Source organism: Ambystoma mexicanum, chromosome 6q (assembly GCF_040938575.1).
Source record: "Ambystoma mexicanum isolate Mex_15411 chromosome 6q, UKY_AmexF1_1, whole genome shotgun sequence".
NCBI classification, from domain to species: Eukaryota; Metazoa; Chordata; class Amphibia; order Caudata; family Ambystomatidae; genus Ambystoma; species Ambystoma mexicanum.
In genome coordinates, this window is record NC_090937.1 from 131,704,912 (window position 1) to 131,719,842 (window position 14,931).

The window sequence follows — 14,931 nt, forward strand, 5'->3', positions numbered from 1 at the left end:
CTCACTTCCATCACGGGTGTGGCCCCAACTCAGTTGAGAGTTAGAGGAAAGGCCACAGAGGCTGTCATTGCTGAGGACAAACAATGGGTCATTGATGAATGTAAATGAATTATGTCCTAATATCCTGAGCACAGTTTAGGACCCAGGCAGGGCAACTTAACCAATCATAAGGCTCGGAATCCAGTCATTAATCTATGGTACTATCCAGCATTCTAACACTCTTCCCTGACACCCTCTGGGCATTGTTTCCATTCTTCATTGTCCATAGGCGGATTCCATGCCACTTTGCCAACCGAACCTGTGCCCCACATCCTTCATCATGGAGATGGAAATGGAGCTGCTGCACATCAGATGGAGCAGGCATTGCCATTCCGACAGGCGGCCATGCTTACCCAGGTATCTTTCTCCAGGCAGTTGCTGCGCACTTCCTGAAAAACGTCACTACGTCATACACATGCCCCTCTGTTCCTTCTTTTGTTTGTATTTCCTAAATTAGCACGCAGTCTCTGTCGCTGAAATATCGTGTTGCCCTCAGCAGTGGGCTATTCTGTCCTGTTATTGGCTCCAGGCACTAGCCACCTCACTTTCCTTGGGTGTTAATTGTGTCTCCCGGGCCTTTCACATCCAGTATAGCACAGTACGATGAAAAGGAACATTTTTCAAGTTCTAAGTAGCCCAAGATCTAGACGAAATAATAGGACTTTTTCAAACTAAATGAACTGAATGGAAATTGACATACAAAATCTTCTCACCCTTGAAGTAGCGACAGATATCTCCTCATGAGTAAACTGGATGGCAGATTCTGACCGTAACATTGCACAATTACCCATGTGGGCCAAATTAGTTTACTACATATAAGGATAAAAAGAATATCTCAGACACGAATGCAATAGTAAAACTGACAAATTCAACAAAAACCACAGTCCCTGGACAAATCTTAATGTTTAGCCAAAATTGAAAACCATTTCACAACAAAACAGTCATAATACAAACACACGCGTCTCAAGTCTCTAGACAAGGTTTAAGAGAACCTACTTCAAAAAGTCACCAAGATGAATACATCATTTAAAAAAAGAAAGAACTCGTGTACACCACTACAGTCCAGTTCATGGAAAGTCTAGTTATTAAATGAATTTCATTTTTCACACGAGTTCGGCTTTGCAGGATCCTTTATAAGGTTAATTTAGATACATTTGCTCGACATTAAAAAGAGTGCAAATAATGGTAGCTCCGAACACATATCTTCTCATACCTTTATAGTAAGTGCAGGCAAAATCCAGTTTGGTAATATAGCGCAGTGGGTTGAGCGCTCGCTACTGCCAATCTTGTGTGATCCTCAGATTCGAGTTCCGGCAATGCCAACTCAGCCTTTAATCCTTTGGAGGTTGATAAATGAGTACCAACTTCGGTTCGGGTGATTTTGTATGGTTATATGGTCTAACTAAAGAGTTTAGGCATAAGTGCTATATAAATAACACATCATTATCACTTATACAGGCATCCCCTTTCTTGTTTTCTCTAATAGGTGGGGTGTAAATGTCATTGTTAAGCCAGAATGATTGCATTGACCGACAGATTGAAGGGAGATGTGATGTGAGGTGCCAGACACAGCTTGCGGCCTTTATCTCTGTATTAACCACCAATTGACTGACCTCGGCATGGCTAAGCCTTACGGCCATGTCCACCCCCTACCTGCCCCTCCTTGTCCAAAACAAAGTGTGGTGTAATCTCTTTGAGCTAGCTCCACAAAGCAGAACATTAAGCTGTGTGCTGTATAAGGCCTGCCAGTGTTATTTCTAAGTAGTCTTCTCAGAGTTAATGGATTAAAACTAGTGAACGTGGGCCCTCAGTCAGTTGACTTATATGCAACACATGTGTCCTTGCATATTTACCTTGCTCTTAAAAACAAGCATTAGCAAAGTCAAGAGTTATGGCTTGTAAATTGATAATGGTTATGCACTGCTATAATATGCCTTGATAATCACACCATTGTACAGCAATTGGCATATTTTGGCCATGTAGTACCATTATGACATGCGTTCAATGGTTGTTAATACTTCCTTTAGGACCAGTTACAACAGGAGCAGTAAAATGCTTCAGGCTGAATAGGGTATTTTTCAAGCCATGGCTCTCTACTAAATTCTAGTATGTGGTGCTCGGGCACATCATACACAGTTCTCTGCATCCTTACATTTCAATACCATTGTAGGTGATGCAAATAGAAAGCATACATTCCAAATTAGAGGCTAATGAATTGCATCCCCTACCAAACACTCCAAGCACACAGGTTGATTAAAAGATCAGGCCTGTTGATGTTGGCTGACCTTATAACAGTCACCACCCATGTGGCTGCTGGGAGTCATCTAGCTAAGTGTCACCTTTGGAGTGGGTTGCTTTGTTTGCCAATATTGGCAGAAGTATAAAGGTACGGGCATTATTTGCTAGATATTGTTCATGGGGATCTACTTGCTTATCAGGTAAAAACTCGATATATTATTTTGACCATTCATTGAAATCAATTTTGTAAATCTATCACAAATGGACTGTTAGATGAGAGTCCTTAAGAACCCGATCTGAATCCCTTTTCATAGAAATAGGATAATTCTCAGCACATGTCTGAGGAATACAGTCCCATATCACATCGGGCTCATTCTGCACTCAACATGAATAAAGGCAACTGACACACTCAATGCACCTGGCTCAAATGGGGCTTTAAACATATAGGGCCTCATTACGACCCAGGCGGTAAGTTACCGCCTGGGCCGTGACTTTACCACCATGGCGTAAACTACGTTTACGCCATGGTGGTTGGTGGATTTACCGCCCCATTCCAACCTTGGCGGGGCTGTAAATCCCCATTTTCCCATTTACCCTTCCCCATTCCCATTTCTGCCCCATAGGGCATAATGGGAGTGGGGAAGGCGTTAATTACGCCACCGTAAATTACGGTGGCGTAATTAACTCCATGGTCCCTTAGCGCCATGGATTTTAACACCTGCTAAAAGCAGGTGTTAAATCCGCCATGGCGCTAAGGGACCTCGTACTCAGGCGGTAAGGGTCGGCGCTGTTTACGCCGGCGTAAACCCCTTACCGCCTGAGTCGTAATGAGGCCCATAGTTTGGTTGTGAAACATACTGGCTTGTTTAACTTCTGATTTAATTCAAGAGTAAATGTGGTCTACTGTAAAGCAAGGTTAACTCTTCTGATATACAATTAGATCTATATAAGGACTCATTATATTGAGACAGTTTATCCTTTCACAAGGCATTTTGTTTTACCAAACCGTTTCTATAAAGCATTCTCAGTGGCTGGTAATGTTTATTTAGTATAAATGAAACATAAATGAAACATCTTAGTAAACACAATTTATTGTGCATGGCTCTTCGTCCCTATAATGTTACTCTCACAAAACCAAGTTTCCAATGCACAGCAGTGTTGTTTCAATAACGGTGGCATTCCATAACATACATTACAAGGCAAATATGCATTTTAGTCCAATTTGGAAGTATTCCTTTGAAGATCGATCCATTCTGGGGCTTATGTTCATACATGAATCAGTCAAAACAACTAAATCTCACTAAATGATTTCTAAGATATATTTTATTCCAACCATTTTTTAAGACAAATTGAGCATGATGCAATCAAAATATTTTGACTGGTCACCTACACTCTCAATCGTGAGTGGTTAATTTATAGGTATGAGTTATCTTTAACTTCCAGCTCTCTTTTTCCTCATTCTTAAACTGTGTAAGGCATTTCACTCCAGAATCTGTGGTTATTGGCCAATTAAATACATTAATCCTTAATCTATTGTTTGAGTTTTCTAACTCATTTGTGTACTTCAGAAATCATACCTTCAAGCCTCGACAAGTGGCTGACATGAGGCACTCAAAACACACCTATGCTGTGTTGACCTTCACAACAGTCCTTGAACATCACTCAGTGAATACCAGGCCCAGACATAGACTGGGAACTAACAATGAACACGTGTACTGCAATTTTATTTTGTAAAACGTGCCATACATTGAGCATTTTGAAGAATATCTGATCAGTAACACTGGTCAAAACCACTAGCTGTAGCTCATCAAAATACCTACTTTGACCAAAAACGCTGGCCCGCACTATAATGTTGGGCCTACAATTTGTACATTGCCCTTTCTCCCTAAAAGCCATTCCGAGTGCTGTGATTATCAATTATGTGTGTCACCTACTGCAAGATACTAGCAATCAATGGATAAACCATTTTAATGACATTCTTTCACAGTGGCCGATGTCTGTCTCTGGAAACAGGCATGTATGAACACAACTACCTTTCAATTATTCAGTAAACAGATGTAAAGCGTTCTCTTCCCCTTCCTCTTCAAGCCCCCACCATCCACTGTTAAACAACCAAACCAACAAATGGAGCCCACTCAGTGTGAAGAACGTAGAGGAAGCACCTCATTGTCACAGTTTGCAATGGCTGGATACACACAAGCTTACTGTGGTGGCCAGTCAGTTTGAGTGGCTGAATCTTGTCTCAGAGCCTTCTTCTGTACATACAATAATGGCACTAGTGTTTTGTGCTTCATTTAATGACTAAATCCCATCCCTTCTTTTTTATCTGTAGACACTTATTTTTTACTAATACACCACCAAATATTCATACAAAGCAGAAAGTTCATACTCCCACCAGGGTCGGACGGGGACAAGACATGGGCCTGGACACCCAAAAAAAAGTGGCCCACCCCTCGCCTCAAAAAAGTGGCCCACCCCTCACCTCAAAATCCTTGACTTTCGATGACATCACCAGAAGTGATGTCATTTGACCCCACCCCAAAGTGACATACTGGGAAGCAATGAAACACGACTTTTCACCCCTTGCCAAAACAGGAAGTGGTATCAAATAGCATTGATCCTAAGTACACTGCGAAAAATATGGTTATGATTTCACTAATGTGATATACATTTCATACAAGAATGGATCACCATATGTATCATGAATATCTGTGTGTATAGAGCCATATTGTCAAATTACTGTGAATGCAAGCAGACGTCCAAGGCCAAATGATAATATGTTATTGTATAGCCCTTATGCTTAAGCTCTTTTTATAGACCAAATTGTCACGACCATTGGCGCTTGGAGGATTTGGCGAAGGTGGAAGTTCCGTCGCCATTAGACGGTTCCGTTACGTTTTCGCTTCAACGTACGGTGCAGTCTAGTGTTTTCCAACATGGCCGCCCGCCGTGTATTTCTCCATCCGAATCTCAGCGGGCTGGCGCGTTGCAACTTGCTTTCCCGTTCGTTGCGTGCGCTCTGTAGCTTTGTCCCCTCTTAGCGATCTTCCAACCCCAATTCCTGCTACGCTCTCTCCCGCTTGCTCTCTCCCCTTTTCCTCGCTTCCTACTCTATCGGAAGTACTCCCTGCTGGTCGTTTCCTCCTGTCAATGTTTTCAGGAGCTCTCTCCTCTGTGAAGCCCATTCACGCTGCTTCGTTTACCTTCTTGTGATTCCACCGCTTCTGCCTGGAGCCGATTTCTCTGGATACTGCGTTTAGTGCTCCACGCTTCAACGGACCTGCTTCAGGAGTCTTCTATCAACTTGTGGGGGTTTTTTGGGCCTCGGAGGCTTTTTCCCCCGATAACAACTGGCTGTCACGGGAGGGGGTCATCGTGAGGTTTCCTCTGTTGAGATTCACGGTGGCTTCTTTTCGAGGCAGACCGTATCTGCTCTCCAAGAAGAAGTCTCAAAGGGAGAAACCACGTCGAAGGAGAACCCACTACTCTTCTACATCAGGTGAGGAGGAGAACGGTATTTCGGGGGAACCTTTCCTATCAAGTGAGGAGGAGGACATTACAGACCTAGTGGGCAAATCTGCAGGCCAGTCACCAATCCTTGATAGCTTGCAACGCCAAAAAGAAGAAGACATGGCCACGCCACAGCAGTTACAGGAGCTGGTGGCCGCAGTTCAGAACCTTAATGTCGAGGTCCAAACACTCAAGGCCGACAACGCAGCACTCCAACAGAGAGTAGCAACTAGAGAACAACAGGCTACTGATCTACCCCCTTTGCCTTTAGTGTCAGGAAAGTTTGATGGCACTGAGAGAAGGGTAAAAGAATTCCTTGATGCCTGCAATATACATTTCACCTTTAGACCCTATGCGTTTTCCACGGATCATGCTAAGGTGGGTTTCATGATCACACACCTAACTGGGAACGCCTTGGCATGGGCAACACCATTGGTATCCCAGTCAGATCCTGTGTTACAGGATTATACTGCCTTTAAGGATCTCCTTAAACAGACCTTTTTGCGGACGGAATGTGCCCACATTGCTAGTGAGGATTTACTGGATGTGCGGCAAGGGACCTCAGATTTACTATCTTACATAGCAACATTCAAGACCTTGGCTGCGGAAGCTGGGTGGCAAGAACAGGCTCAGTACACGATTTTCCGCAGAGGTTTACGGGAAGAACTTAAGGACGAACTTGCCAGGATTTCTCGTCCTGACTCTTTCTCGGATCTATTAGCAGCAGTACTAAGAATAGACTTCCGCCTAACCGAACGGAAAAACGAAAGAAAGAAGAGCCGTGGCCCAAACTTGTTCTCAGACTCTCACACCTCCGCCTCCTCACCTGCTACTCGAAAGACCCGAGACGAACCCATGCAAGTCGGAACCACTAGACCTCCCTTGACCGCCGAAGAGAAGAGGAAGAGACGTGACGAAAATCTTTGTCTGTATTGCGGTTCTGCTGCCCACCTGTTGAGGGACTGCCCTTCTGTGCCCCCCCGAAGGTCGGGAAACGAGCGCCCTCGGTAGTTGGTAGGACGGACTACCGAGGGGTGCTTCCCTGTTCTTACACCACACTTTCCGTGACCTCTGCCAGAACGCCAGAGGACCTCCGCCTGATGGTGATAGGCATCACGCTCCGTTTCAGAGACAAGGAAATCGACACGCAAGCGTTGTTGGATTGCGGAGCCGCAGGAAACTTTTTGGACACCTTGTGGGCGGATAAGGTGGGTCTATTTAGAATTGCAAAAAAGGAGGATCAAAAGGTGGAAGGAGTGGATGGAACACCCCTATGTTCCGGACTCATAACTCATACCACCGAAGTTATACAAGTATCTATTCAGCAACACAAGGAGCGGTTATCATTTGACATAATCCGAGCAGCTCATTTCCCTGTCATCTTGGGTATCGGTTGGCTCCGGAAGCACAACCCAACTGTGGATTGGACAAACAACCTGTTAAGCTTTCATTCCAAGTACTGTTTGAAGGAGTGTTTACCTGAACCCCAACATGAATTGGTCAAGACGGTATGTGCTACGGAACAGAATACCGTAAATTGTATACCCAGTTGCTATTCCAAATTTGCTGAAGTATTTGAAGAACAGGTACCCATTGAACTACCTCCGCATAGACCCGAAGACTGTGGTATTGATCTGGTTCCTCAGGCATTGGTTCCTTTCGGCAGGATGTATCCCCTCTCATTGTCAGAAAAGGCAGTTCTCAGGCGCTACCTTGACGACAATCTCGCCAATGGACTGATTCGTTCTTCTAAATCTCCCGCAGGCGCCTCTTTGTTTTTCATTCCTAAACGCGAGAGCAAGGAGTTGAGACCGTGTATAGACTACAGGGGTCTCAACAAAGTGACCATCAAAGACCGTTACCCGATGCCTATCATCCATGAGATCCTGGAAGCCGTTCAGGGCTCTGTAGTATTCACCAAGCTCGACCTACGAAACGCCTACCATCTACTCCGGATAAGAGCGGGTGATGAATGGAAGACGGCTTTTCGCACTCCCTACGGCCTTTACGAATACCAAGTAATGCCGTTTGGCCTAGTAAATGCACCCTCCATATTTCAGAGGTTCATGGACCGCCTATTTTCAGATCTTTTGGGTCAAAACACTGTGATCTACTTGGATGACATTCTGGTGTACTCTCGCAATTTAAAAGACCACATTCTTCATGTTGGAGAGGTCCTAAGTAGGCTTAAACAACATCACCTTCTAGTAAAGCCGGAGAAATGTACCTTTGCCCAGTCTTCTGTATCCTATTTAGGATTCATTCTATCCGAGCAAGGGATTACTATGGACCCCAAAAAGGTTGAATCCATTCTTGGTTGGCCGTCTCCCACCTCTGTCAAAGAGATACAACGGTTTTTGGGACTAGCCAATTTTTACAGAAAGTTTATACCCAACTTCTCACAACTCACTCTACCCATAACCTCGCTGCTAAAGAAATCTTCTGAACCTTTTATCTGGTCAACAGCCGCTGAGGATAGTTTTCTCCACCTGAAACGAAGTTTCTGTTCTGCACCTATACTTAGACAGCCCGATCAGCTGAGTCCTTTCATTCTGGAGACCGACGCTTCAGCGGCAGCCGTAGGAGCTGTTCTTCTGCAATTGGACCAGGGCCAGGAACACCCTGTGGCCTACTTCTCAAAGACACTAACTGCGAGCCAACGGAACTATTCAGTCATCGAGCGGGAGCTCTTGGCCATGAAGCTGGCTTGCCTCGAGTGGAGACATCTACTCCAAGGAAGCTTTCATCCTTTCCAAATACGCACCGATCATAAAAATTTACAGGTCCTCAGACAACAAGAATGTTACAACACTAGACAGGCCAGGTGGGCTCATTTCTTTGCTCAATTTCATTTTACTATTTCCTACATCCCGGGTACTCAAAATCAGATTGCTGATGCTTTGTCCCGCAAAGACGACCTGAACCCTACCTACAGAAAGGAGTTAATGTTCCCACATACCCGAATTGTCTCAACGGTGTCCTCTTTTATGCAGGAGGTAAGGGAAACCTCTTCAGATGTTCCTGCTCTAGACGTCAATAAGCTGCCTGTCTGTAGGAAAGATGGTCTATACTTCATCCAGGGAAGACTGTTCTTGCCCGCGCAGAAACATCGCCAACAGGCTCTTCAGTGGTGTCACGACGCCAGGACCGCCGGACATCGAGGAATTAGAGGAACATTGGAACTGTTAAAACGTTCTTTTCATTGGCCCAACATGAGGACAGATACCAAGACCTATGTACAATCTTGTTTAGTGTGCCAACAGAACAAGTATTCCACTCAAAAACCACTGGGATTGTTACAACAAGAACCTGTTCCGTCGGGTCCTTGGAATTCTATCTCTACTGACTTCATCGTAGAACTACCTAGTTCCCAGGGTTGTACTTGTATCATGGTTACTGTCGACACCTACTCCAAACTCGCTCATTTCTCTCCCTTATCCCAGCTGCCTACAGCCTCATTTATGGCTGAAGTATTCCTCAGGGATATCTTTAGATTACACGGCTTACCCCAGAAGATCGTATCCGATCGTGGTACTCAATACACCTCCAAGTTCTGGACGGCCCTATGTAAGCTCTTGGGCATGGAGAGGGCTCTCTCTTCTGGGTATCACCCTCAAACTAATGGCCAGACTGAAAGACTCAATGGTTCACTGGAACAGTATTTACGGTGTTTCACAAATCAACAACAAGACAACTGGGTCTCTCTACTTCCAACAGCTGAGTTTGCATATAATAATGCTGTGCATTCCGCAACGGGCATCAGCCCTTTTTTTTGCACTTATGGGTTCCATCCTAAATCCATCATACCAACAGCCTGGAATGAGACCAACATCCCGTCTTTAGAGACCACTCTCAATCGCCTGAATGAAGCTCATGACACAGCGGAACGTAGTCTAAGTGAGACTAGCCGACGGTATAAGGAACAATCCGATAGACATCGACGACAAGTGCCTTCTTGGGACAAGGGTACAGAGGTCATGTTGTCCACCAAGTTCCTACCCCGTTGGGTCCGTCCTTCTAAGTTGTCCCCTCGTTTCATTGGACCTTTCAAGATAGAGACAAAGATCAACCCTGTTGCCTACCGTTTAGAGTTGCCAAAGACTCTCCGACGGATACATCCGGTGTTCCATTCCTCCCTCCTTCGACCCTTTGTCCCTGATGCCAGGAAACAAGCTGCTCCCAAGTTAGTGATTCGACCTACTTCTACCTCGGAGGAATATGAGGTCTCCCAGATTCGAGACTCTCGGTACCATCAAGGACGCCTGGAGTACCTCATACATTGGAAAGGCTACCCCTCTTCCGAGGATACTTGGGAACCGGCTGCACAGGTTTTTGCCCCCCGATTGATTCTACGATTCCACCGTCTCCTCCCGGGTAAGCCTGGAGGAAGGGGCCTTCGAAGGGGGCATACTGTCACGACCATTGGCGCTTGGAGGATTTGGCGAAGGTGGAAGTTCCGTCGCCATTAGACGGTTCCGTTACGTTTTCGCTTCAACGTACGGTGCAGTCTAGTGTTTTCCAACATGGCCGCCCGCCGTGTATTTCTCCATCCGAATCTCAGCGGGCTGGCGCGTTGCAACTTGCTTTCCCGTTCGTTGCGTGCGCTCTGTAGCTTTGTCCCCTCTTAGCGATCTTCCAACCCCAATTCCTGCTACGCTCTCTCCCGCTTGCTCTCTCCCCTTTTCCTCGCTTCCTACTCTATCGGAAGTACTCCCTGCTGGTCGTTTCCTCCTGTCAATGTTTTCAGGAGCTCTCTCCTCTGTGAAGCCCATTCACGCTGCTTCGTTTACCTTCTTGTGATTCCACCGCTTCTGCCTGGAGCCGATTTCTCTGGATACTGCGTTTAGTGCTCCACGCTTCAACGGACCTGCTTCAGGAGTCTTCTATCAACTTGTGGGGGTTTTTTGGGCCTCGGAGGCTTTTTCCCCCGATAACAACTGGCTGTCACGGGAGGGGGTCATCGTGAGGTTTCCTCTGTTGAGATTCACGGTGGATTCTTTTCGAGGCAGACCGTATCTGCTCTCCAAGAAGAAGTCTCAAAGGGAGAAACCACGTCGAAGGAGAACCCACTACTCTTCTACATCAGGTGAGGAGGAGAACGGTATTTCGGGGGAACCTTTCCTATCAAGTGAGGAGGAGGACATTACAGACCTAGTGGGCAAATCTGCAGGCCAGTCACCAATCCTTGATACAAATATGCATACAATATCACCCAACCTGTGTTGGTACTCATTTATCGACCTAATAAGGATGAAAGGCTGAGATGGCATTGCTGGGATTCAAACCTGCAGATCACAGACAAATCTCAGCAGCGAGCTTTCAAACCCACTGAGCTATCATATCGGCTATAGTAAAATGAGCAATTATTCTGTAGTGGATACCATTAAACAGGTAACTGAGATTTAACAGCAGACCTGTGAAGTTCATCTGCAGGTCTGGTGCAAAGTTGCCGCATGTCAAGCCTGCATGCATCTACTTTCAGGCTTCAGAGGTTGGCAAAATAGGGAAATCAGCGCACTCACGGGATATCCCATCCCCTGAGCACTCATTACCTCATACATGCAAACAAACATCCTGAACAGAATGCCAGTGAGAGGCGAAAGATAGACACATTACAGTAAAGCATTCATTGTGGCACAATGTAGTTAATGGCCACTTGATGTGTGAAGGTCAAATACTCTGTACAGAAGATTTTAGGCACAAGGATTTTGTGAAGTGACCGAGGCACCGAGATGCAATGTCTTTTGATTATCGTAACAGAGACAACGGCAGAAAAAAAACATGCTATTGCAACTTGCAAAAGGCAAAATACATAGTCCAAAATTAATGCTTATTCTGCTCTAAAATTGGTTGTTTATCACTGATATTACTAATACATATTTATCACTAATACAACAGCACAGCAACTCCAGCGAGCACCGCGCCTGCGGGAGTGGTGGCACGGTGACAGCTGCCAGCTCGGCGGCTGCCCCAGCCTCTCAACTTTGCATGCTGCAGCAGCATGTGAATGATGCATGCATCATAATTTATGATGCACACATCATGCATGCAAATAAATCATCAAAGCAAGGTAACATGTGTTACCTTGTTTTGATGAATTATGCCATTGCAGGTATTTTTTTTCCCAAAAATATATTTTTTTTCAAATTTCATTTTTTTTCAATTGTTTTGTTTTTTTGTTGTCCAAACCGGCCCACAGTCCCCAGGGACGATTTCGGCCCAGCCACCGGCCGAAAGGCCGAAGGGGCCACTACAACCCTGACTCCCACACACTATTTGAAAGCCAATACCTCCTCCAAAATGCATATATGGTTGTCCTGTACAATTACTTCTCTCACTTCTTAAATCGTAATAATAATAATAATAATAATAATAATAATAATAATAATAATAGTAAACACAGTATTTTTATATCATTTAAAATGTTGTTTTCTTTAACCTATGAACGTGGTTTCAGTATGTGGTATCCTTTCACATACTAATGAAATATTTTATTGACCTCAAATGGCTGTCTCAGTATTGCCAGGATTGCATCCTCTGTTTCTCAGTTTTCTTTACAGCCAATAAGTCAGATTATGGTAGCATTAGACATTAAATATCACAGTGTCCCGCCCAAACTATAGCAGTGACAGATGGTAAAAAGTAATAAAAGGGGTCGGTGTTCCAAATGCCAACAATGTGATACCCTTCGCCCTTTACAATGTGCTCTACACCAGTTTTGAAACCCAAGCTTAAGCAAGGGGATTCAATGTTGTATCAACTTACGAAGAGCCTTCTCCTTTTTCAGGACATGGTGACTCTGTGGCCATTCTAATCGGTCAACCCCGAGTGCAAGTAGCTTCCCACAGAAGTAGCTATCCTATTTAATTGTTTGTGTCACCCAACTAGTAATCATAAAGCTCCTCAAAGCACAACTGGCTACAAAAGTAAAACAAAAAAACATGATCCAAAAGGAGCCTGGAGCTGGCAATTCAAAGGAGAAAATAATGTGATCACGCTAGAACCTTCAAAATGCTCGACCTTGGACCTTTTGATAGCAGTGCATCTTTGACAATCATGCCTGAACAGAAGTTGACGGCACCTCTTTTCACCATAAATAATAATTTAGCATTTATATAGCACCAGGAACCCTCAGGTATCCGAGTGCTGTTTGATATTACCCACTGTGTGTGGTGCTCATTTATCGACCTCGGAAGGATGAAAGGCAGAGTTTGGCCCTGCTGGGCTTCGTACCGTCGTCAGCAGGCTCTGCATAGATGTCAAAGCAAGCGCTCTACTCGCTGTGCTATCGGATCGGCACCTTCAGCTCAGATAATTCCTCTGAGCTGAGGTTTTCATGCTGTTTATTTTTCTGACATGCAAAATGGAAGACTGATGGCTAGGTTTCGAACTGATCATACCCACTGGCATTTGTCCAGGCAAACATCATGACAATCATTGTTCAGCCTGCCAAGCCAGTTCAGAAGAGGGAACAACATTATGCAATGCCACCGCGTTGATCCTGCCCACAAAGGGAGCCATCTAGAAGAACAGTAAGGTCACATACACCCTGCATGGAAATACAAGCAACCCCAGGCATGGTTTGGCCTTCTTTGGCATCATCAGTGAGGTGCAGCTTGGTTTCCTTCAGAGAGTGTGTGAGTGGGCCACGTCTGGAGCAAAAGCATGTCTGGGTTTGCTTCTGTTCACATTCAGATGGCACATGGGTTAACAGTTTGAACTAGATTACTTTCATTGGTGGCAGTACCAGATTGATTTTCTTATGACTGGTCCAGTGGTAGAATTGTATCACAAAATGTAGTGGTGTTGTGACCCCGGCAGGGACAGAGTAGGCAGGAAGTGAGCAACTTGCAACACATGTTTCAAGGGTTGCAGCCATTCTGGTTGAGATCCAATTGGGTTTTTTAACTGGAACTGCTACTGGATGCTAAAGTGGAGAAGTGTGAAGAAAGTAGTGGAACTGTTAACAGTGAAAAATAAAGGTAGTGGAAATCCGCTCCAGAACGTTCCCACTCACTTCAAGCACTGGTCTGGTCCCCTTCAGCAAGGGCACAGGTGGGCTTAAAAAGAGTAGTGGTCAAAGCACTGTCATTGCCCAAGATAAACTCAAAGGGCCTGATTCACAGAAACGTTTTATAATGGTGCAATCCCATAGGAAAACGTTCTATGAATCAGGCCCAAAATCTTTCAGGTTCTATAATGGTTTTTCATCACTTTTCTGTTCGCAGGGTAGTCTGGCGTGATAAATGTCATATAATAATGTGCGCAAATTGAACACAAATACAAACAAGAATAAAAAAGGATAAACAGGATAAAATAGCTAACAGGTAATTCTCCTACTGTCAAATGAAAGACTAAGTAGGTTAAGCAGTACCAGCTCAAAATGGGATGCAAACTCTCTGAAGAACCTTCTAGCAAATGTTACTTTTACTGCTTAACCATAAAGAGGTCACAATGATGTTGCAGCAAAGGAATCAAACATATGAGGACCAGTGACATTAAGGGTGGTACCTCGGAAGTCTTGCATCTGTTTAAGTGAAATTAGCAGTGGGACAGACATTAGTGTAGTGTAAAAAAACATAATGTTTCAATGTGTTTTATCAATCAGGACAAGGTATGTCAGAGATGTAGACCTTTTCCCTGGTGAAAATAAATGTCTGGGACAATGAACAAAAATGCCTTGAAAAAATATGTTCTCTGCAATAAAAGCATGTTTGCCCCGTGTTAATTGCACTTGCAGTGGCACATATTTTTTGTAATATGGTCAAATGTTAAATGCTTTGTTTAAAATCAATGGGGGTCATTACGAGGTTGGAGGTAGCCATGGCACTATTAGCGCCATGGCTACCCCCTTACCGCATTCCGGGTTCTTGTTCTCGGAATGGGGCACCTATGTGCAATCCGTGTATTCATGGAATCTTCCCCGCAAAGTAACCCCATGCGCAAGTCGCAGCCAAAATGCCTCGACACACCCTCATGGTAAAGCAAATGTAGCCACTAATACCTACCTATACGTGGTCCTTGGATGCAGACCCAGGCACCCTGGTAATCCTTCATGGGGTCCCCGGCTACCAAGCCAACATCCCAGCGACACTGCGTAGGGTCCCTCGTAACTGTTCACAGCACTCCGACGACATGCGTACA

The 14,931-nt window shown here is 44.8% G+C and overlaps 1 protein-coding gene across 2 annotated transcripts in view; it reads right to left on the reverse strand.

Annotated features, from left to right (window-relative positions):
- GRID2 (glutamate ionotropic receptor delta type subunit 2) overlaps positions 1-14,931 on the reverse strand; it is a 2,892,146-nt gene that overhangs the window by 2,150,568 nt on the left and 726,647 nt on the right. The window lies entirely within an intron of this gene.